The 22273-nt window shown below is 60.0% G+C and overlaps 1 protein-coding gene across 5 annotated transcripts in view; it reads right to left on the bottom strand.

Moving 5' to 3' along the window:
- SV2B (synaptic vesicle glycoprotein 2B) overlaps nucleotides 1-21289 on the bottom strand; it is a 125185-nt gene extending 103896 nt beyond the window's left edge. The window contains exons 1-2 of one of the 5 annotated variants that reach the window (XM_070053307.1): nucleotides 21151-21289; nucleotides 20489-21062 (exon numbers count right to left, since the gene is read on the bottom strand). The gene's annotated coding sequence lies outside the window, so the exon portion shown is untranslated. Of the gene's footprint in view, nucleotides 1-9166; nucleotides 9305-18392; nucleotides 18625-18920; nucleotides 19085-19424; nucleotides 20024-20488; nucleotides 21063-21150 lie in introns of those variants that run through there. The other 4 variants (XM_051835197.2, XM_051835196.2, XM_070053309.1 and 1 more) reach the window with 4 other exon arrangements.
- Nucleotides 21290-22273: the final 984 nt, after the last annotated feature.

Below are 22273 nucleotides of genomic sequence, written 5' to 3'. Positions count from 1 at the left end.
ATGGCCCCCAAGCAGCGCCCCTCACTCCACAGCCGGCGGCCAGTGTGCCTTCCCGGGTGGCGTCCTCCCTACGCGCACCAGACCACACCACCTGTCTCCAAGGTGCGCCGGTCTGGATCATGAATTAAACGTCACCCTAGGCAGCAGCCACCTGTGGCTGGGGCCTCCCTCCAGGTCCCTCCACGGGAAAGCCTGCGATCACAGCCTCATCAGGAGGGCACAGAGGCCGGCGCCATGGCGTAGCGAATAAAGCGCCACCTGCAGTGCCATCCCGTGTGGGCGCCTGTTCAAGTCCCGGCTGCTCCACTTCGGATCCAGCTCTCTGCTATGACCTGGGAAAGCAGGAGAAGATGGCCCAAGTGCTTGGGCCCCTGCAACCGCATAGGAGACCCAGAGGAAGCTCCTGGCTCCTGGCTTCAGATCGGTGCAGCTCCAACCATTGTGGCCATCTGGGGAGTGAACCAGCGGACAGAAGACCTCTCTCTCTCTCTCTCTCTGCCTCTGTCTCTGTCTCTGTAACTCTACCTTTCAAGTAAATAAATAATACGTGAGGGGTACGGACAGGCCCGGCCTGGAGGATGCTGTGTTAGGAAACCTCATTGCCTGCCCCAGAGGCGTGCGTACAAGGGCACCGCAAAGTCCGTGGCGTCGAGGCTGCTAAGACAAAGCCTGTCTTAGATCCAGGGAGCTTTCTCAGAGCGTGCATTTCCCACGACTTTCTTAAGCACCCTCATACACACACACGTGAACACAAACCCAACGCACGTGTATGTCTACACACATGTGCCCACCTGCCCCTCCTCAGGACGCAGCCGGCACACGGCGGCCCTCATCCGCACCCACGGGGCTGCTCCAAACCCTTCCTCTGACTGACTCCTCACGGGCCTCCAGAGCCTCTCTCCCGCCACAGCCCGCGGGGTCGTGTTGGGAAGGATGCCAAGGAGCAAGGCCCTGGGTCAAGAAGAGGCAGGCGGCACGGCTGCTGGGTCTTGGGCACGCAGCAGCTGTGCCCAGGCCCCTGGCAACGAGGCCTTGCCAGGGGACCCCTCAAGGCCAAGTCTGCCGGGCAGAGTGCTCTCTCGAGCAGTATTGGGAACACACGCTCCTCGTGTTCTGCAGACTTGGCTAAGCAGTTCCTCCTGCAAGTCCACTGTGTCCCCTCTGTGCAGTCCCGGGAGTCACGTTCTTAAAGCCCCAGGCCCAGCCAGAAGCAGGCACTCAGCAATGGCCGCCGCCACCCTTAGAATTCCTCCAGGCACGCGCAAGGACAGCGGCTGCCCTGCCTCTCCCACCTGCTCCCGATGCCGTCTCAAGTTCCCAGGTTCCGGAGGGAAGTCCGACAGCCGGCACCGCCTGCATGGCGCTGGCTGCACAGGGTCAGCCAGGGTCAGTGTCAGCTGTCCTGACAGATCCTTCCAGAATATGAGACGTAGGATGCGGAGCCGCGAGCACAGCACCGGGAGCAGGAGAGAACCCTCCCGTGTTCCCATCCCCACTCCCACTGACCTGTGTCCCTCAAACCTCAGGACTTCAGAGCCTTTAGCACAGGGGTTAGCGAAGGGTGGGCCTGGACCAGGTCACTGATGTCCTGACAGTAAGGGGTGACCGGGGTCGGTGCTGTGGCATAGTGGGTAAAGCCGCCACCTGCAGTGCCAGCATCCCATATGGGCACTGGTTTGAGTCCCGGCAGCTCCATTTCCAATCCAGCTCTCTGCTATGTCCTGGGAAAGCAGTGGAAGATGGCCCAAGTGCTTGGGCCCCTGCACCCACGTGGGAGACCCGGAAGAAGCTCCTGGCTCCTGGCTCCTGGCTTTGGATCAGCTAAGCTCCGCCCATTGCAGCCATCTGGGGAGTGAACCAGCAGATGCAAGACCTCTCTCTCTTTCTCTCTCTCTCTCTCTGTCTCGCTCTCTGCCTCTGCCTCTCTGTAACTCTGCCTTTCAAATAAATAAATAAATCTTTAAAAAATAAAAATAAAAATAAGGGGTGACCAGCACAAGGGCACGCAGCACAGTGGCTATCCATGAGCAAAGAGTGGGGCTCAGAGAAACCGGCCCCACTGACGCCTGGTCTCAGCCTTCCAGCTTCCAGATCCACGAGGAAACAGTGTCTGCTGTGTGAGGCCTGGCCAAGTTCCCGCAGCCCTGTCCACGGTCACCTTCCCCTTTACAGAACAAATCCTGTCTTCGCCTCCAGACAGCAGTGAGCTGCAGGGTGACTTACGAGGCCACCTGATGCCTCCAGGGGCTGCGGTGAGGGTGCGGGCTTTCCCACGGCACCTGCTGAGCTTCCTGCCGGTGCGGTGCGGGTCTCAGTCTCCCAGTCGGCCCGGGGGCTGTGTGGGGACTCACGCACCCTCACTGTGCAGAGGAAACACCGGTGGCACCGTGGAGACAGAAAACCGCAGAATCGCAAATGACAGATTCGTGACTCCCAGAGGGAATAAATAGCGAGAACAGATGGGCGCTGGGCTGGAAGGAGTCCTTCAGATCTTAATAGAATTTAGAAAAGTTCATGAAGGCGCGAGGAAAGAGCAAAGCAGGACCAGCAGGCTCAGACACAGGCTGCCCCCTCCCTGTGCACCCCAGCACGACTTTGACACGATGGTGACTACGGTGAGGGTGGCAAGAGAGCCTGAAAGCATCCTCTCTCGACACGGTGTGTCCATGGCAATGCGGCACACCCCACTGTCCCTGGGGACCTCTCTGGGCAGAAGTCCTCAGCTCCGACCGGGCACAGGCAGGGACACAGAGCCTGGCTGCTCCGAGCTCAGGTTTGCCCCAGGCTGTCCTTTTGCGAATCCTTCTCTCCCTGCTGGTCTCTGGCCTACAGAGCAGAGAGCCCTGGGCGGGGACTCCCAGGACCGGGTCTGCTCTGCCGCTCCCCGGCCACAGGCTTGGAATGAGCGCTCCGGCAGCTGTGGCAGATGGGCCCGCACGGGGCAGGTGAGCGCCTCTCTCCAAAAGGTGCCAAAGCTGAACGCCAAGCCTTGGTGCCCCCCACCCCACGCAGGACTTCTCTCTGAGAAGCTGTTACCTGTGGTCACTCCCCCCGGCCAAGGGACATGCCAGTGCTGCCCCGCCTCCCCCGCCCCTCCGCCAAGCCTGGCACCTCCTCCCAGCATCCGCAAGTCCCACTCTCAGCGTCCACCAGGGTGGGGTCACACAGGCTCTTTGCAAGCCCAGCTTATGTCCTTCACTGCCAGGTCCTCTGGGTCGAAACTCTTACTTCAACAACGTCGCAGAAAATGCAAGACGAGAAACCAAAGGTGGGGGACAAGGGAGACCAGCACAAGGCGCCCCACGTGGGACCCCCAGCCTTGCTGGAACAGAGATGTAGCCAGAGCCACCCAGAGGACAGAGCCAGGAGTGGGCAGCTGGCTCTGCCCAGAGTAGAGGCAGGGGAGGGGCCCAAGCCGTAGAGGCCGGAGAGTCAGCCTGCAGGAGGAGCTGAGCTGTAGGGACCTCTGCATGGGGTGGGGTCAGCCAGCACCTCCCACCCCCGGCTCTGCAGGTTCAGTTCCAGGGATGCTGTCTGGAACCCCAGCCTCGCACGCACGTTGTAACCAACCCTCGACAGAGGCCAGGGAGGGCACCTTCCACGGCCCCCTGCCCAGGTGTGGCTCCTCTCCCTGCAGCCACAACACAGCCGCCTTAGTGGGGCTGGGCCAGTGACACGTGGGCCACCGAGCACACACCTGCGTGGCCAGATCCTGGGGTTATGGGGCAAGCGTTACTGCTGGAAATGTTCACATAAAAACAGGCTTCCCCGAGGGGTGCCGCGGGGACATGAGCGGCAGAGGAGGAGCAGCCCTGGCGGACAGATGCCGCACAGGTCCAGGCCTTTGTCCCTCCTCTTCAGCGCCTGCCTGCCCCTCGCCTCCGAGCCCTGTCCATCGGCCCAGCTGCAGAGCCCACTGTCAGCAGGAGAAGAAAACAGATAAACAGGTGAGGCTCCTGCCGGAACCCCACAGCCAGCCAAGGGGCCACATTCCTCATGGCAAGACAGGGAGCTCGGGGAAGAGAGAAGCCGCAGAAATACAGATCATAACTGGCTTAAGCATTCCCAGGAGGGTTACAAAAGACTTCTGCTTTTATTTATTTCAGAAGCAAAGAGACAGAGAGAGAGCAGGAGAAACAGTTTGTTCTAGGGTCCGGAACCCAATCCATTTCTCCCACACGGTGGGCAAGAACGCAGCCACCTGAGCCGCCACTGGGGACCTCCCAGGGTGCACTTCAGCAGCACGCGGGAAGCAAGAGCAGAACCAGGACCTGAGCCAGGAACCCAAGATGGGACGCGCGGACCCCTGCCAGCGTCTCAGCTTTAAACAAACGTCTTGGTGCTGGCGCTGTGGTGGCGCGGGTTAACCCGGGCTCGCCACTCCGGGGTCCCACGCTGCAGTGCCGGTGCCAGTCCTGGCCGCTCTGCTTCTGACCCAGCTCCCTGCCAATGCACCTGAGAGACAGCAGACGGTGGCCCGAGGGCGTGGGGACCAGATGGAGTTCCAGGCTCCTGCCTTCTCCTGCCCGGCCCAGCTCTGGCTGTCCAGCCATCTGGGGAATGAACCAGCAGGTGGAAGACCTGTCTCTCTCTCTCTCTCCGTCACTCTGCCTTTCAAATGAATAACATACACCCTTTGACAAGAGCCTCCTCCTCTGGTCATGCACGGCCAGGACTGAGAACCACGGCACTAAACAGAACCTTGCCTGCAGCGAGGGAAACTAAATCCAGGGCACTCGCTGAATCCCAAAGTTAGCCTGACCCTGACAGCTTTGATCTCAAGAGAAAACAGCAAGTCACCAACAGAACAGAAACGAGTCTGCGCGAAGCCTGGCTCCCTGGCGCTCTACCCAGGCAGGCAGCGCACAGGGGCTGCAGGCTAACGGCCCAGGCTCCAGCGCAGAAACCCTCGCGTGGGCGCCCGGCTCTGCCACCCCCTGTCTGTCTCGCCCAGGGAGCCCGGGGGATTAAATCAGATACTGAATTCAGGAAACCCAATGCGTGGCACAAATTAAGATCTCAGAAAGGGTTTGTTTCTGCGATTTTATTTTCTCAAACATCAAGCTTTATAAAGAGTTCAGAAATAAGCATGGGTAAATGCGGGCATACGCCGTGTTCTAGATGCTGGAGCCCACTGAATTAACCCACAAGAGAACCAGCCTGTGACGGCATCCCCATCAAACGCCAGCAGGACTGTTACAACCCGGCAACGTGACAGATAATTCACCTGGAGGAGTAATTAGATGGAAGTGGCCGGGCAGCATCTGGACAGGAAGGAGGGGAGGGGTTTGTACCGGCAGGTACGGCACAGTTAAAGTCACGACATCAGTGTTGACACAGAGCCATCAGCAGGAGTAAAACCACGCTGGGTGCTCTCTGCACTCACAGGAGGGGGAGCTGTTCTCCACGTGGGACCCAGGAACTGAGCAGCAGGGACAAATGGACCGTAACACGGCCAGACCCTACCCCACGCCATAAGTCACGTAAGTCCAAGTGGACTAACAGCATATGCAAAGTTTTTTCCATCTAGTTGAAAGGCAGAGTTGGGGTCGGGGGGAGGACAGAGAAAGGGATCTTCCATCTGCTGGTTCACTCTCTAAATGTCTGTAACAGCCGGATCTGGGCCAGTCCAAAGCCAGGAGCCCAGAACTCCATCCAGGCCCACATGGGTGGCAGGGGCCCAAGTCCTTGGGCCAACGTCCTCTGCTTTCCCAGTCACTTTAGCAGGAACCTGGATCAGAAATCAAGTAGCCAGGAGTCGAACCAGCACTCCGAAATGGGCTTCCAGCATTGCGAGTGGTGCCTAAGCCCCCTACAGCACGTGCCAGCCCCACATATAAAGTTAGAACAGCGGCTTACGCTGCCATCTGCAATGCCAGCATCCCCTACGCCCACGGGTTTGAACCCCAGCTACTCCACTTCCCATCCAGCTCCCTGCTACTGCGTCTGAGGAAGCAGCAGCAGACGGCCCAAGAGCTTGGGGCCCGCACCCACGTGAGACCCAGAGGAAGCTCCTGAAACCCAGCCCCCGCGGCTGCCGTCGTTTGAGGAGTGAACCAGAGGATGGGAGAGCTCTCTGGTTTTCCCTCTATCACTGTTTCAAATAAATAAGTAACTTCAAAAAAATAAAGCTGAGGCCGTCACTGTGGCGTAGCAGGTAAAACCACCGCCTGTGGCGCCGGCATCCCCTATGGGCAGTGGTTCAAGTCCCGGCTGCTCCACTTCCCATCCAGCTCCCTGTCAATGAGGCAAATGGTCTGGGACAGCAGCAGAAGATGCCCAGGTCCTGGCCCTGCACCCACAGGGAGACCCGGAGAGGCTCCTGGCTCCTGATCAGCCCAGCTCCAGCCACTGTGGCCGTGTGAAGAGAGAGCCGGCAGAATAAAGATTCCTTTCTCTCTCTCTTTCTGCCTTTCAAATAAATAATAAATCTTTTAAAAAGAATAGTTAAAATAACAAAATCAGTCAAAATTTACCAGTGATGGCTCTCTGATTTTAGGGTAAGAATGGACTTTCTAAGGATTGAAAAGGAAGCGATTTCAACAGAAAACATGTGCAACATGAATACATAAAAAAAAAGCTAGGTTTTTTATATGGCTAACAAGCAAAGCCTAGAAATACAAAATCAAAAATAGATGGAGAAGACGGTTTTCCACAATTGTGAGAACCACTGATTTAGTATCCTCGGCACACACAGCACTCTTGTTGACAAACGGGGAAACCCTGGACCCTCGATTTAAAACGGAAAGGACAGGGAGACCAGGCTGGGCAGAGGGCACCCCCACCAGCCAATCAGCACAGGCGCTGCGTCTCCTAAGACAAATAATAAAAAGCAAAATCACCGGCCCAGCCGCCTGACCACCTTTGACTTCCCTGTTCCTGGTAGCACGCAGCGCAAGCCAGGACGCGCGGAGGCAGGGCTGGCCTCGCACACGGCACTGCCGCAGGTAGGAGCAGGCTTGCGGGAAAGCAGGCCGGCGGCGGCAGTGGACGCCTTCCTGCTGTCCACGTCTCATTCCACGGCAAGCATGGCTTTGTCCGTCAGAAACAAAATTGCCCAGCACAAGAGACGGGAGGAAGACGCCTGGTCCCTTGTTCCAGGTCCACACCTGGGTGATGGTGGATCTTGCAAACGCAAGCTTGGGTCCAGCCCCGTTCTGAGCCGGACTGCGGTGTCCACTAGCTACATGCAGGCAAGGGAGCGGCGGCCCCGATGCAGCCTGGGAAGAGAGAGCTGCTCCCCACAGCTGTGTCCCCGCGTTCCAGGGACCCTGGGGACGTCTCAGCTTCCGTCTCCCGCCACGTCAGCCACCTACGCTCTCCTTGAAAGTGCACGGACTGTCACATCGGGGAGGCCCGCTCCTGCCCGCTCCTGCCCGCTCCCTGCCAGGTTTTCACCGTGGCTTTCGGACACCGCCCTGTTCTACAAAGAACAGCAGCCCGGCAGGCCCCCTGCAGAGGGCTCCATCTGCCGCAGCCCAGGCAGAAGCTGAGGATTAGGAGTAAAAGTGGGAGCCCCAGGCGGATCAGCCAGTGCGCCCACGCCCACGCCCACGCCCGGCTCATCAGCCTGTGTGTGAAGCAGTGGACGGTTCCAGGCAGAGCCGAGGGGGGCGAGGAGGGAGCTGTGAAGAGGAGCCAGACGTGGAGGAAGGAGGTGGGGTAGTCGTTCCTTCACAGTTGAACAGGAGCAAAACAGTAAGGACAGCGACAACCATCGTGACAAGGACAGGGAGACTCCCCCCCTGGCACGCATCAGAGTGGACGAGGCCCCCTGGGGCGCGGGCTTCTGTGCCCGCAGCTTTCCTGGGATAGCGGCCAGCTCACCTCGGCCCCCTTTGGTGCTGAGGACACCCTGAGATGGGGACAGCTGGGCCCCACTGCAGAGCCTCCAGCTGTCCCCACTGCTCCCTCCTGCTCTGCGGCCGCCACGTGGGCAGCCTCCTGCGTCTTCCCAAACCCTCCACACAAGCGAGGGCACGGTGCCACCCCACCCTTCCCTGCGGCACGGTGGCCCAACCCCGACCTCCTGTGCACCACACTCCACGTGCTGGGCCCCAGGGAGCTGTCCTGCCCTGTCACCACCACGGCCAGCACCAGGGGTCAGCAATCACCCCAGGAGGGACAACATCCCCATCTCAGAGGGCCTCCCAGGGACCTCAGGGGCAGCAAAAGGCCTCTCACTGCAAGCAGCCTGCCAAGAATCTACAACCCTTCCTGCCCTGTGCTTACCCGGACCCAGGAAGCGGAGCTGGAAAGTCAAAAGATACTCCAGTTACTCATGACTCATTTAAAAAAATAAGGTTTTTGGGACCGGGGCTGTGGCGCAGCAGGTTAAGCTACCGCCTGCCACGCTGGCATCCCAGTGTTAAAGCCACCGGGGGTGCCAGGAGCTCCCTGTGGTGTGAGCCTGAGCAGGGCCCAGGGCTAAGGCCAGGCTGTGGCTGCAGAGGGGATGAGACAGACGTCCGCCTCCCCTCCCCCACCAACACAGGCTCCTTCTCTGAACTCCGAGGCAGGGAGGGTCTCCCAGGAACACTCCTGACACCACACCGGGAAGCGGGCTTCACCACTCCCGCAGGGCGGCTCACCTCACCCACCTATTTTTAGCCCCTCTGAGCAAATAGCTCCAGGCTTTTTCTCTGGAACAATCATCGCACAACCACCAGCTGCCGGGATTAGGTAAATAATTCGGTAACAGCACAGCAACGTGCGCCCAGTACTCAAACAGCGGCACGGCCCAGGGTTCCCCGGGCAGCACACACCCCCAGCGCCAGGGCAGCGCCCGTGGGCACTCAGGGCCTGCGGGCAGAAGCAGCCCGAGGGTCGGCCGCGCCCACTCCCTCCCAGCTCCAGGGTGGACAGCCTGAGGGACGGCCCCCTACTCCCTCCCAGCTCCAGGGTGGACAGCCCGAGGGACGGCCCCCTACTCCCTCCCAGCTCCAGGGTGGACAGCCTGAGGGACGGCCCCCTACTCCCTCCCGGCTCCAGGGTGGACAGCCTGAGGGACGGCCCCCTACTCCCTCCCGGCTCCAGGGTGGACAGCCTGAGGGACGGCCCCCTACTCCCTCCCAGCTCCAGGGTGGACAGCCTGAGGGACGGCCCCCTACTCCCTCCCGGCTCCAGGGCGGACAGCAGGCAGTGTGGCCCCGAGATGGGGTCCTACCCATCAGCTTCCAGGACGCTCCACGCACAGGGAGAAGGCAGTCACGTTGCTCTGCAGAACTCTCGCTGCTCGACCCACGTGCGACCCTGCCCTGGGCCAGCAGCAGCTGGGCCTGCCACTCTGAACAACGGGACTCTGTAAATCCTGCGTTGTGCCCGTGGGTAACTCAGCATCTGTGCACAACCATGTGCCCTGCTCACGTGTGAAACAGCTTCCTCACGGAGGCTACACCTGCCAGCCCCGCGCCCGGCGCAATGGCAGCCACCACACGCCTGCTGGACAAAGATGCCAGTGGACGGACTTATGGGGAAACGCTCACCTTTGAATTGTGTATAATTGAACCCTTAGAAAGGACGCTTGGGCCCTTAGGGAGAGGGGAGAAGCACCAGGCTGCTGGGGCCTCTGACACCACCACCCTAGGTCCCGGCACAGGAACCTCCAGCGCCCGGTCACCGGCACTCCTTCCAGTGCCAACTCCTCCATTCTCGTTAGAGGAACGCCAGGCGGTCATGGTGGCCATCGGGGCGGCTGTGAGACCCCACTGGCCAGGGAGCGCCTCTCATCTCAAGCTGGGCACACACAGCAGGTGGCACACGGGTCTGACGCTGGGACCTCCAGAATGTTCCCCACAACCTCTCCCAGTAGCCCCAGCGGGGGGCTGGCTGGACCCATGAGAGAACACCCGCGGCAGAGGTGCACAGAAGGGAGCAGGCACTCCTGACGCCGCCTCTGCTCTTGCAGCCGGGCCCCTGCCTGCTCCTCCCTGGAGACGGCCGAGTCTCCACCTGCTCTCAGGCCTCTGTCTCCTCTGCTCGGGTTAGGCGCGCCTGCGTGGGGCGGCCCACAGAACAGCCCCTGGGCTCCCTGGACCCCAGCATGGCGGAGCACACCTCAGCAGGGCCAGCAGGGCCGGAGTTTAAGATGGGTAATCCCTTGGACAGCACAAAGAGGATTAACCTCAGATAGAGTCGTCGTCCAAATATAGCGCCGTGCGGAGCATGCGCACAGACACAGGCCGCCCCCGCCCCGCCGCCTGGGCAGACTCTGCTTCTCTGTGGCTGGGCTGGCTGGGCCTCCAGCCCCGAGGCGGGGAGGGACGGCTGCTGCGCCTTCTCCACGCGCCTCTGCCGCCCGTCCCGGTTCCCCGGCGCTCTGGACACACGGGCTTCCTGGGGATTCAGTGAGCGTGGTGCAAATCCCACACCCACTCTGCGCCCACCTAGACGCTGGTGCTGCGGGGTGGACCAGACGCACTTGGTCCATCTCAGGGGCGTTCAGCCCAGTGGAGGCACCTACTGTGTGCCTCGTGCCCTCCCACGCACTTGACAACCATTGTCCCCTCCAAAGTCCCTGGACAACCCTAAGATGGGTCCTACTGTGACCAGCTTAGAGAGGAGGAAGCTAAGACGGGGACGCCGCACCCTTGCTGAGGCTACAGGGCCTGGAAGCACCGAGCTGAAAGTGACAAGGGCCGGCACTGTCCCTCCCAGGACAGACACAGCCTGCAGTGCCGCCATCCCAGGTGGGAGCAGCCTTCCAACCCAGCTCCTGCTAAGGCACCTGGGACAGCAGCAGACCACGACCCACCTGCGTGGGCCTCTGCAGCCACCTGGGAGACCAGGAAGACGCTCCCGGCTTCAGATCGGGCCAGCTCTGGCTGTTGCCGCCATTTGGAGAGTGAGCCATCGGCTGGAAGACACCTCTCTGTATGTGTCTCTTGTTCTCTGTAACTCTGCCTTTCCAATACATAAATCTTTCTTCAAAAGAAAGCAATTGACAATGTTTACATGGGGGGAGGGGCTATAGGTATGCACACCTTTTCTTTTTTTTTATTATTTTATTTTTTGGCAGGCAGAGTGGACAGTGAGAGAGAGAGACAGAGAGAAAGGTCTTCCTTTGCCGTTGGTTCACCCTCCAATGGGCGCTACGGCCGGCGCACTGCGGCCGGTGCATCGCACTGATCCGAAGCCAGGAGCCAGGTGCTTCTCCTGGTCTCCCATGGGGTACAGGGCCCAAGCACTTGGGCCATCCTCCACTGCACTCCCGGGCCATAGCAGAAAGCTGGCCTGGAAGAAGAGCAACCGGGACAGAATCCGGCACCCTGACCGGGACTAGAACCCGGGGTGCTGGCGCTGTAGGTGGAGGATTAGCCTATTGAGCCGCGGCGACGGCCTCGCACTTTTTCTAAACTCTCTGTGTGCCGTGGCTCTAATACAGCCAAGATGCCAGTGCCTGCCAGCGGCTTCCCCTTCCTCACATCTATCTTACGGCTATGCGCCACTTTAAACAAAGCAGCAGTGGCTGCATCCAACCCAAGGCCCTGCGTGGTGGGGTGGAGTACCTGACCTTGCCCTGACCTTCCAGCCCCAGGCTGCAAGCCTGGTCCAGGCCACCGCTCAGTGCCTGCTCCTCTCCCGCAGAGCCCTGCGCAGGCTCACTGGGCTCCATGCCCGGCGCCATCTGCTGCACCCGGATCAGGCGAGCGGCCACGGTCACGTTGTGTGCATGGAGGAGAGCAGCAGGTGCAGGCACGGGAGCCACCCTCCGGGGCCTGGCTCCTGGAGCCAAGCCGGGGAGAATCCCAGGGAGAAAGTCGTCAGAGGCAGCTGCCAGGGGCTTCCCCGGCTCCCCCTTGGGGGAGACATCTGTGCAGAGCCAAGGGGGGCCCAGGCCCTGCTTTCCTGTGCTCTCGCAGCCAGGGTAACTGAAAGGAGCTGCTTCCTTCCCCGAACCCCACGCCCGCCTTTGCCCAGCAGGGGGTCTGGATTCCCATTTTCTGAGACCCCTTTGGCCCCGCAACAGAGACGCCCCAGCTCAGCAAAGCAGCCCCACTGTCTTGGACTCTAGCCAGGCGAGAAAAGGAAGCTGCCTGCCCAGGAGGGACAGTGGACAGCACCCCTAGCCGGAGACACAGCCTATCCCTAATCTTCAGCAGTGCGTCCCTCGGCTGCTTTCCGTCATGGGAAGACGGGACAGCGAGGCTCACCTACCCCTGCCAGGTGTGCCCTGAGAGCCGAGAACTCCGGCCAACACATCAGCACCCGGGGCTGACACGGCACGCACTGAGAACACTCAGCTCCCAGCTTCAGCCATCAGCCTCCAAACCCAGACACCTGTGACGCCGGGCGTCTGGCCAAATGACCTCCTCCTGCATCTTTACAGAGCTGGCTGTGCATCCACTACCCGAGGGCACTTTTGTCTGTGGACCTCAAGTTCCCATCTGTAAAATGGACGCGGAAGGAAGCTCAGTTCTGAGGTTAAACCATCGCCAGGCAGGGGAGCATTTGCAAGTGTTTTTGGGAAAATAAAACTATCCTGCTTTCTGCTCCGCCCCCACGAGCTCTAAAGGCAGGTGGGACCAGGAGGTGGGTGGAGCCGTCGTTCCATAGGCACCAGGCCTGATGGGACCCCGGGCTTTGGTGCAGTGAGCCAGCTGTGGGTCTTTATAGGGCAGCGAGGGCGCTGGTGTCTGCAGGCGAGAGGGAAACTAAGTGTGTGGTCCATGACCCAGAGCAGCAAACTCCCACCAGGCGGCCGTGGACCACGCGGGAGCAGGCCAGAGGTGTCTGTGAGCAGGTTCTGGGTGCACGTCCAGCTTCCACGGGACTCCAGTGTCACCTCGGAATGCCAGCAAACCATGGGGCTTCGCAGACCCCATCTCAAGAGGCTGGCGTACGGCAGAGGGTGGAAGCCAGGTTCCCCCGGAGGTCCCCGGAGCTCTCAACCCGTAAGGCTCGTTATCACCCCTGCCTCATTCTGAACATCGTGGGCCCATGCGAATAATCTTCTAAGTAGCACTGCCAACACTGAGTGACAGGTGCCCAAATCTCTCTCCATCAGGATCTTTAAGTCCTTCAGCTGGTACAGAGACCCTCTAACAAACTTAGACCAACACATGTCCAAGCCCACGACCATGAGGGGAATGCAGAGCACTTGAGATTTTTAGTGTCACCATCACCATCATCATCACCATCATCACCACTATCACCACCATCAATACCATCACCACCATCATCACCAACACCACCATCATCACCATGATCACCATCAATACCATCACCACCATCATCACCACTACCATCATCATCACCATCATCACCATCATCACCAACACCACCATCAATACCATCACCACCACCACCAGCAGCAATAACACCATCACCATCACCTTCATCACCGTCATCACCAGCATGATTACGTCTGCCGCCACCATTTTTCCCACCATCACCATCGCCACCACCACTATAATTTTCTAACAGAGGAAACCAAGGTTCAGAGAATTTAGATCACTCGGTCCAGTTCACAGAGCTGGAGTAGCAAGGACTGAGTCCCAACCCAGTCCCATCTGGCTGCACAGCCCAGGGCTCCATCCATTCCCACTGGTCAGGCTTGGGACACCACAGAGACATGCAGGGCGCCCTGCAACCCCACCCCAGGGACCTCCTGGGCTTCGTGCTGGCCCACCTGCTGCTGCTGTAACGAAACAGCTGAGGCTGGCACCTAATGAAGGACAAAGCCAGCGGCTGGAGAGGCCGACGCCCACGCTTCAGCAGCTCCAGCTGTGTGGTCTCTGGCGAGGCCCCCTGCCTGTGTCACAGAATGGCAGGGAAGCACAAGGGACCGAGCGTCGGGGTGGTCTCACTCTGTAGCAATCCACTCTCACTACCGCACGCCATGAGTCCAGCCTTAGGGCCTCCCAAGGAGGGTCCCACGACCTAACCACACCCTCACCAGGACCCACCTCTTACAGGTCCCACCGGCCCAACACCACACACAGGGACCCAGGTCCAACACAGGGCCCTGAGGAACTCACTCGAAACGCAGCAAACCCCTCCCCTGCTCCCGCCCCTCCCCTCCTCCCTCTCCCCACTCCCACCTGCAGGGCTGACTTCCCTGTGTCACACCCCCTCAGCATCACTGCAAACAAAACTCCCACCCCGGCTCAGCCACACCACGGCAAGAAAACACACAGCACCACGGCCTGCGAACGAAGCCATCGAGTGCCCTGCGTCTCCTCTGCCTCCCTCAACAACAGCCGTCACAGAGGCGCTGCCCATGGGCTCTCGGGAAGCTGCCCACCCGAGAGCCAGACTGAAATGCACGCGCCCCCCGGTCTGGGCCCTTCCTCGCTGCTGCGGCGGCACCAGAATAACCCGAGACCACCAGCCCGGAGCGTCTCTCCTCCTGGGAAAGCAGGGGCTACTTTTGGTTTCCACTCGCTCCTCTCTCTTCCCTGTGAGCACACGCTGCTTTCTGTAAGCCATAAGCAGCATGAAAGTCTGGTTTGGGTCCAGAGTGGGCTCCCACGAGACCCTGGAAGGAGAGGAAACGCCTTCCCAGAGCCGCACTTCAGGATCCGGCCAAGCAGGAGCCGCCAGTCACCTCTGGTCGGCAAACCTTCCCTTCGCTGGCGCACTGCGTCTTCACTGAACACATGCATGGCACTTCAGAGAGAGGCGATCAAAAGGCAAGCTTATTGCTGGAGCCGGCGCCGTGGAGCAGTGGGCTAAGCCACCGCCTGCAGTGCCGGCATCCCATATGGGCTCCAGTTTGAGTCCCAGCTGCTCCACTTTCAATCCGGCTCCTTGCTAATGGCCTGGGAACGCAGCAGAGAATGGCCCAAGTGCTTGGGGCCCTGCACCTGTGGGGAGCAGCCCGGACTAGACTGTTACTGGAATTAAGACTTATTCTATGCATCTGCTCTCCCACAATATGGCGCTGGGAGAGAAGTAAACAGCTTCCGCACAGCTGCCTCCAGTTCAACCAATTAACTGTAGGACTTGATCCTGATTGGAGAGCAGCGTACTTGGCGTGTGGGCAGCCGAGTTAGGATTGGCGGAGGAGGACTATAAAGGAGGAGAGAGACGGCATGCACCAGGAACATCTATGGGGAACATCTAAGGGAACCCGTGCAGCCCCCGAGAGAACCGGCCGGCGGTGTGCCGCTCCCCTGCGGAAGTGGGGAAAGCGGCCAGGGGGAACTGCCCTTCCACGGAGGTGGAAGGGATAGTAGCCAACCCAGGAAGAACCAGCAGCAAACCCGGGGAGGGCCGAGCAGACGAAAGAACAGCGCAGAGTCCTGTGTCGTTCCTCCACGAAGAGGGGGAGCAACATGCACCCACATGGAGACCCAGAAGAAGCTCCTGGCTTCAGTCTGCCCAGCCCTCACCATTGCAGCCATTTTGGGAGTGAACTAGTGGACAGAAGATTTCTCTCTTTATTCTGCCTTTCACATAAATAAAATAAATCTTAAAAAAAAAGCTTACTTTGGTACAAAAATGCAATCAATGCTAAGTTTTTTCACAATGCACATTTCTGTGAATGTTTTTAAAAAAGATTTCTTTCTTTCTTTGAAAGTCAGTTACACAGAGAGAGGAGGCAGAGAGAGAGATCTTCCATCCATTGGTTCATTCCCCAAATGGTTACAATGGCCAGATCTGGGTCGATCCAAAGCCAGGAGCCAGGGGCTTCTTCCAGGTCTCCCACGTGGGTGCAGGGGCCCAAGGACTTGAGCCATCTTCTACTGCTTTCCCAGGCTGTAGCAGAGAGCTGGATCAGAAGTAGAGCAGCTGGGACTCAAACCGGCACCCATATGAGATGCCAGCACGGCAGGCGGTGGCTTTACCCACTAAGCTACAGCGCTGGTCCCTTCTGGGAATTTTTGAAGATTTTTTATGCATAATTTCAAAGTTTTGTTGCACCAAAATAAACTTATCCTTTAATTCAATTTCCACAAACTCTGAAGCGCCCTCACACTGGGCCAGGCAGTACTGGGCACTGTGGTGCAGCAGGGACCTGGCTTGCTGACGGGATGAGTAGAAGAGAACTTCAAAAAGCCCACAGAGGGGCCGGTGCTGTGGCCCAGAGGGTAAAGCCACCGCCTGTGATGCCAGCATTACGAACGGATGCCAGTTCAAGTCCCAGCTGCTCCAGTTCCCATCCAGCTCCCTGCTGACGAGCCTGGGAAAGCCGCAGAGGATGGCCCAAGTGCTTGGGCCCCTGCAATCCACACAGAACACGCAGATGGCGTTCCAAGCTCCCGGCTTCAGCCTGGTCCAGCTTCATCTGTTGTGGCCGTTTGGGGAGTAAACCAGCTGATAGAAGACCTCTCTCTATATAACTCTGCCTCTCAAATAAATAAATCAATCTGTTTTTCAAGCTCATGGAAGATGGAATCAAGAGATAAGTTTATTTGGGCACAAAATAGTTTTGAAATGCATGCATAGTTCTTTCATGAAGTGCACTTCCATGAACTTTTTTGAGAACTCCTTACATGCATGGATTTAAGCTTTTTCTGCACTAAAATAAAGTTACCTTTGAATTGCATACACGGCTGCGGTAGCCTTGGAAACGCCGTGCTAGCCTCCCAGGATTCACATCTCCTCCCTGACCCTTGGGCTCTCGCGTGCAGCCACCAGACCTGCCCGCCACCCTCACCCCGGTGAGCCTGTCTTCCTGCTGCTCGCTAAGGGCTGCTGCATCCAGACACTCCCAAGGCACGGCCCCCCGCCCCATCTCAGCCCCACACCCCCGGCTCAGCCACCATGGTCCCTCTCCCAGCCCACTGTGGGGCATCCTCCCGCTGATCCCTGCCTGACACCCCTGGAGCCCCAAGGGCCTGTCCAAGCGCTAAAGCTCCAGCCCGCGTTGTAAACCAGAAAGCAGATGGCGCCATCCGAGCTCAGGACCCTCCCAAGGCCTCCCCACTCGCTCACAGCGAAGCCGGAAGCCCCCCAGGGCCCCTGTGACCTCATCGAACGCTGCAGTCCCGGCTCCCCGAGCTCCCTCTGCTCCCACGCTCACCGCACCTCACTCAGCTGCTCCTGGGAGCGCCAGGACCCTGCAGCCTGGGGGCCTCGACACTTGTTCTAGCTGCCTGGGACGCTGCTCCCCACATGCCCACGTGGGTCCCCCTCACTTCCTTCCACCACCCTGACCACCAGACATCAAATCCCCACCCCTCGGCTGCCCCTGCTCAGCCAGGCCCTCCCACCCTCCCTCTCTGCCCCGAGCTCTTTAATCACATGGGCAGAGCCCACGCATCCCCACTGAGGCCACGGAAGGCAGCCAGGCCCCAGACTCACGAGGGTAACGGCCAACTCAAGCCACCGACTCTGGGGGTGCCTTACTCTGGGCTGCAGTGGTGAGCTCTGTCCAGGGGGCATCCAAGCTGCACCACTCTAAGGAAAGGCACATCCCCCAACCATCCCCTCGTGGCAGGGTTCCACAGCACCCAGCTGTACCCCGCAGTGCCAGCCACAGTCCCAGCCTCCTTTCCGGTCCTCTTATGCACACCCTGCCACCAGCCTCGGTGTCCGCAGGTGTGGTCACCCTGCCCAGGGCTTCCTCCCCACAGGTCTGCTCGGATGTCACTCACAGCAAAGCCTTCCCTGACCAGGCTGCGGCACACAGCAGGCCCCGCCCACCCCCAGCACCCCGTCCTCTCACCCGGCCCCCAGTTCCTCCAGGAGGATGCCTCTTGCGCTAACTGGCGATGGATCCACTTCCTCTCCTCCTAGTTTATACTCCCACACATTCACTTGGGCTCCTGGGAGGCAGCGGCTCCAGTGTGTTCCATGCTGCATTCCCCAAACCCAGAGCAACGCCCAAGGCCAGCGGGAGCTCCGTGTCCTGCACGGCCATTTCCCTAGCACACCTACTTGGTGCCAAGCCTCACACTTCCAGCATCGTTTCCCAGTGAACACACGGTCCTACGGTCCACTGCAGAGACCAGGAGACCAGAGCTCCAAGAGGCTCAGGAGGTGCCAAGCCCCCAGTCTGTGTGCGCTCCCCAGGAAGCAGCCCCTGCACCTGCACCTGCGGTGGGCCAGCTGCCTGTGTCGCACCTGGATGCGGTGTCGGCCTCACCCTAAGGCACAGCTCTGCAGGCAGGTGCAGCCCCAGAGCTCCTGAGGTTCTCCGCAGTCGCCACCCCGCAGAGCTGTGCCAGGGAGGAGCCACTCCGGGGACTGGACGTCCCCCTGAAGCAGACAGGCGGCCACTGCTGCCGCGCCCTCTGCTCCACCGGTCTAGAGACCACAGGCCAAGTTCTCTTGGGGACTGGGCTGGGACTGGACCAGAGGGTCAGGGCCCTGGGCAGGAAGGCAGAAGTTCACCTGCTCTGAAAACCTCTCCCCGGGCTCTGTGAAGAGCGGCTTCAAGCCTGCACGGCCCTGGGATTCAGCAAAAACACTTTTTTTTTTAAGTGAAAAACACAAAACCTGACCTGCTTCAGGCGAGCCGCTCCGCTGGCGCCCGACTGTGTCTCGCAGGAGCTGCGGGGCCGGCCCTGGGGCTCCTGCCCACCCACTCAGCGCCCCCGACGGGGACAGGAACGTCAGTCCCACGGACCAGGGACCAAGCCAGGGGCCCGTCCCCGCTGGAATCCCCGCAACGCCTAACCCAGGAGGGCTTCGCTTCTAAAACGGCCACGGCCACCGTTCATTCTCCGCGCCGGCCCCGCGCCCCCGTCCCTGCGCTCAGCACAGCTCCTCGGGCAGGTGTGTGACCGCCAGGTGCGAGCGCAGGCGAGCCCGCACTCTGCTCCCTTCGCCCCCGCACCCCCGGGCCCCGGAGCCCCCGCGCGCCCGCTGAGATCTGCTGACTCAGGTGAGCGGCAGGAAGCGCCTGCCCAGTGCGCACCGGGACCCGCGGCTCTCCGGTCAAGGCTGGCGGCGCAGGCACCGAGCGGACCTGGGCGGACCCGAACAGCGCCCAGCTGCCCGCCATGCGCCCTGCTCGCCTGCACACGCACCTCTCGGCCGCCGCGGCCTCCTCCCGGGCGGGCTGGGCAGGCGCGGGCGTCCCCTGCGCGCACAGCCGACGTCCAGGTCTCTTCCGATTCCTGCGCGCGTTCCAGCCGCCAGCGGGACCGGAGCAGCCGGACTGGCCCGCCCTGGGCGGAGCCTCGCCCTGCCCGCCCCGCGCCGGCGCCCAGCCCCGCAGCCCCACGTGGGCCGCCGTGCGGGGGCGCGGTGTTAATCCGCTCCTTCCCAGCGGGCCGAAGGCCACGGATGAACGCACCCAGCGGGGACGCGACGGAAACTAGAGCAAGGCCCGGGTGCCCGGTAGCCGGGGCCGGCGCCGCCCGCGGCCGAAGCTGCAAACCACTCGTGGCTAAGGCCCTAAGCTGCGCCCCGGCGCCCGGGCTCTCGCTGCGGGCTCTCCGCTGCCCGGCTTCCCCGTCCGCCCCGCCGTGCGCCCCGCACAGCCCTCTGCTGACCGGCGCCCGGCGCGGGGTCTGCTGCGCCGCCCCTACCTGGTGCGAAGCCGCGCGCTGGCGCGTCCGGGAGCAGGCGCCGGCCCGGCCGCACCCGTCTCGCTGCGCCCCGCGCAGAACTCGGCAGGGTCGGATCCGGATCCTTGGCTTAGCGGGCCCGCGCGGGTAGGGAGGGGTCGGAGTGTGCAGAGCAGTGGCCGGTGAACTTCGCAGTCCACCAGCCGTGCCCGAGGCGCGGGGGTTCTTGTCCGCTCTCCGCGCCCGCGGTGCGAGCGCCGCCGACTCCTGGCGCCCCTGGCTCGGGTCCCTGGGCGCGGGAGAACTTGGCGGGCGGGGTGCGGCGGCCCCGCTCCACCCACGAGAGGACGCAGCGAATGGACCTGCAAGTTCGCGCAGCGCTGCGGGAGCCTGGGGCTCCTGCAGGAAGCCGGGCGCTCGGGAGCGACGCTGGAAAGTGGGGTGGGGGGCCCGAAAGCGCGCAGCGGAAAGCCCAGGAGCCTGCGCCCTCTGCTCCCGGGCGAAACCGAGGCAAGTCCTGGGACCCTTCCCTGTCCCCAGCCGCAGCCCCGCTCTGGGCTGCCTGCCGGACTTCTGCTCAGCGCCCCGCGGAGTCAATTCTTCAAATGCGCACTTGCCCCTGACTCCTTCCTCCCTAGGGACCCCAGAGCAGGCCCGTGCTGACCCCCCAAGCCTCACGTGGCCACCGCCGCGCCAGCCTTCCTCCCCCCCGACCCCTCCCGGCTTTGCGCACCCTGCCCTCCGCCTGGAATGTTCTCCTCCCAGTCCCCTGGCCCTGCCTCCGCGGTGCTCGCTCACCCTGTGCCTGGACCCAGCACCCAACGCAGCACTGAAGAACGCTGTCTCGTGGCTGCCCTGGAGCCAGCGAGCTGCAGGGAATCAGGGCTGTTGTTTGCTGCCCGTGGACAGCTGACCACGTACTCCCGTGGCCTCCGCCGTCCAGCCGCTCCTCATGCACCTGCCCAGGCCATGCGGCTGGTCAGCACTGGCCGGCTCTGCCTGCTCCTGTGCTAGGAGAGGATGGAGCCCTGCAAGAGATCACCGTGCATGGCTGCACTTGCTAAAACCGCGCGTGGAAGACTCACCCGTGTCACTGTCTGCAGCCGTGGGTCACTCTTCGTGCCTCCACCATGCTCCTTTGCCTGCCCCTAACACAGCCCCTTGGTGCCTTCCGCCGTGGGGACATTGGGCTGCTTCCAGCTTTTAGCTGTTTTGAATAAAGCTGCCATGCGCGTTTGATTGACACATGTGCTCTTTCCTCTTGATTAGTTAACTGCGGTGGACTTGCTGGGCGGCAGAGGCCGGCTTCACTGTAACAGACGCTTCCGAGCCACCTTCCAAAGTGACCGTGCCGTGTACAGTGCCACCTGCAGCCCCTGAATTCTGTGTGCCCCAGGCCTGTCAGGGTTCCTGCGTGCCTAGTCCTTGCTGAGGGCGTGCGGTGCTAATCCTCCCAGTTACACGCGTGCGCAGGTATCTCTCCTGTGCGTGTTTCTTGCTGCATCACCCTGGCTGGGACCTCTTCTATGACCCTGAATGACAGGTCAGACGGACATCATTCTTACTCAGATTCGGGGGGGAAGTCGTCCTTGGTATGGATGCTGTCCACCGTGAAAGTGTGATTTTTCCCTCTGCCCTTGCAAGTTCTTGGCTATGGCCCTGTAACAAAAGACAGATTAACAAGAGAAAAACAAACAAGCTCATTAATTTACAGATGGAAGATACCCGAGGAATAAGTAATTCTCACAGGGATGGCCTCAAACGCCAGCTTACGTAGCATTTTCAACAAAGAACAATAAATTTTTAGAAAAGTGACAAGACAAAGAGAAGGGAGCTGCAGGCTCAGGGGACAGCGAATGATGGAAAGGCCAACACGTGGGCAGCTGCTGGCGGGTGCAGCCCAGTTAGGCAGGCGCTGGGTGGCTGCCCGCTGCCGTCTGCAGCCTGGCGGGGACCTAAATTCTCCTGCATCCGAGGATTAATGTCTGAGCTTCCCGGGAGAGGGGGGGAGAAATGCCCTTGTAGATTGATGTTCTGCCTTTAGGAGGAGAGAGAACCGGGGGCTTTCCTGTCCTGGTCTGCTGCTTCCCGACGGCCTTTAGCTCACGATGACCCCGCACAGTGTCGAACCTGGTATGGCGTGTCCTCCCCTTCAGTGTTTAGGGTTTAACCTTTATAAAATTAAAGAATTTCCATTCCTCTGTCTGCTGGAAAATACGCGATAAATGTGTTGGATTTTGTCAACATTTTTACGTCTACTGAGGCTTTTTCTCTACGTGGTTTTTCCCTTTTGTTTAATATGGAGAATTACACTGAGTTTTTAGATTTATTTTTATTTTAGCTGTTTAGCTTTTATCATATTCAGTATCGTTCATAGAATCAATTCTAAGACTACAATGATAGCCCCTCCCTCTCTCCTTCTCCCTTCCTTTCTTTAGCTTCTGAGATTACTTAATGCTTTTAATTTACATTACGGGAAAGGGCTTAATATTCCAACAAATAGAGTTCAACAAGTGAACAGCACAGGGCCCTCGTTCAGTGGGAAGGTGGCAAGGGTGACACAGTGACCGGAAGGAGAGATGGCCGTTACACCCAAGTACAGTATGTTTCAAAGTCATCACAGGTCCTTCAAGCTAGAGTAACGCAGTATTCTTAACCATTGGTTTGAAAAAGGCATAAAACAACATTTGAAAAAACTGTATTTGCAGCAATACTGATACATACAGACCCCTTTTGTGGTTTTTGGTTTTTTATTTTTTTCTTTTTTCATTTTCGTTCGCACATACGAGAAAGAACACACAATATTTTCGTGTGTCCAGCTTACCTAAGGCAGCGCCACGCCTTCAGGTGCATCCATTTCCCCGCAGGGG

Source organism: Oryctolagus cuniculus, chromosome 12 (genome assembly GCF_964237555.1).
Source record: "Oryctolagus cuniculus chromosome 12, mOryCun1.1, whole genome shotgun sequence".
In the NCBI taxonomy this organism is placed as follows: Eukaryota; Metazoa; Chordata; class Mammalia; order Lagomorpha; family Leporidae; genus Oryctolagus; species Oryctolagus cuniculus.
The sequence above is the reverse complement of the archived record's forward strand: the minus strand, read 5'-3'. Positions and strand labels throughout refer to the sequence as shown.